Raw genomic sequence first — 1,872 nt, 5'->3', positions numbered from 1 at the left:
GACTGACTTGGAAGCGCGGGGTCGCCCTTCCTCAGAGGAGTATTTTCGTTGGGCTCGCAGCCTGGATTACTTTTATCGGAGGACTAAAGCCAGTTATCTTCTTCATTTGATCTTGCTCACGGACGTCACAAAGTTACCGGTGAGGCTGATCTGAACTCTGCCATTAACTCTGTGCACGCTGGATGATACTTTTACACACACATACATACACATCACTTACATGCGATTGCCTTGTATTATTGTAAATGTTCTTTTGTTTTGTAAATACACTTGGGTTGATTGTTTATTCAACAGTATTGAGTAATACTTTTTTCTACTCCATAGTTTAAATAGAAATGGAAATTTTGTTCCCATTATTTTGTTAATACTCAACTTTTTAATATTGTGGAGTGTTACAATATGACCAATCTAGTATAACCGGTAGCTGGGTAAATTAGGAACACGCACCATAGTAGCCCATACCCCACTGTAACTGTCACAGTTTGTCCTTAGGATGCTGTTTTGATTATGTCTAGAAGGAACTTGTTTTTTGACTCATGGAGGCACTAATTGCCTTTCCCTCAAACTCAACTGTTTGTCGAAGATGCCAGTATTTAGCGTGGCCATTTTTTTTTTTAACCCTGAATGGGAATCAAAGCCAGATTGCAGCAGTGAGAGCACAGCATCCTAACAGTTAGACCACCAGGGAGAGCCTGATACATTTCATCCCTCCAGAGGATCCGAAGATGCTTGGAAAAAATGCTGTGTTGTGAGAAAAAATTGTCTCCTTTGTCCAAACTAAAAAGCTTCACTTTGCCCCGTGTGAGGCTTGAACTCACAACCTTTAGATTATGAGACTGACACGCTGCCTAACTGCGCCAACGAGGCACGTTGCAGAAACCTGTTTAGCAGTGAAACCTTTAGCTCATAGCTCACTGTCCTTCGGTTTGGCTCGAAAGGGGCAAATTATTTCATTCTTATGTGCCAGGTTGGCTGAGCAGTCTAAGACTGCTGCATTGTGGTTTGTCACAATTTCTCCTTTCCAGGTAAAGGCAATGTGCTGTAATTATCCTGTAGCCCCGAAAAGTGAAGTAGTTGTCATTCTTTCCACACTTTTCATGACACTCAGGAAAGTGGCACATTTCAAACATTCAACAACAATGGGCACCCCTCCACTCTGGAAGCAGCAAATTAGTTTATGGTGTGCCAGTGGTGCAATGTAAAACACGTCTATCTGCGGATCACAAGATTCTAGGTTTGACTCCTGGCTGGTACAGCAGGATTACTTATTTGTCAGTCATGGCACTATATATGACCAATCTAGTATAACAGGTAGCAGGGTAAATTAGGAACAGGCACCATAGTAGCCCATACCCCACTGTAACTCAGAAGGTAGAGTGAAGTACTCTAGACAGTCCACTGTTTGTCCTTTGGATGCTGTATTGATTATGTCTAGAAGGAACTTGTTTTTTGACTCATGGAGGCACTACTTGACTTTCCCTCAAAGTCAACTGTGTGTCGTAGATGCCAGCTTTTAGCGTGGACATTTTTTTTAATTTTGAATGGGAATCAAAGCCAGATTGCAGCAGTGAGAGCACAGCATCCTAACAGTTAGACCACCAGGGAGGGCTTGATACATTTCAGCCCTCCAGAGGATCCGAAGATGCTTGGAAAAAATGCTGTGTTGTGAGAAAAAAGAGTCTCCTTTGTCCAAACTAAAAAGCTTCATTCTGCCTAGTGTGAGTCTCAAACTCACAACCTTCAGATTATGAGACTGACACGCTGCCTAACTGCGCCAACGAGGTACGTTGCAGAAACCTGTTTAGCAGTGAAACCTTTAGCTTATAACTCACTGTCCTTCAGTTTGGCTCGAAAGGGGCAAATTATTTCATT

At 42.5% G+C, this 1,872-nt stretch overlaps 1 non-coding gene across 1 annotated transcript; it reads right to left on the bottom strand.

The window, feature by feature from the left end:
• Window positions 1-793: 793 nt before the first annotated feature.
• Window positions 794-867, bottom strand: trnam-cau (transfer RNA methionine (anticodon CAU)). Its single transcript has one exon. It is a non-coding gene; the product is annotated as a tRNA-Met (tRNA).
• Window positions 868-1,872: the final 1,005 nt, after the last annotated feature.

Source organism: Xyrauchen texanus, chromosome 45, assembly GCF_025860055.1.
Source record: "Xyrauchen texanus isolate HMW12.3.18 chromosome 45, RBS_HiC_50CHRs, whole genome shotgun sequence".
NCBI lineage: Eukaryota > Metazoa > Chordata > Actinopteri > Cypriniformes > Catostomidae > Xyrauchen > Xyrauchen texanus.
Note: the sequence above shows the minus strand (reverse complement) of the source record. Positions and strands in the feature narration are given on the sequence as shown.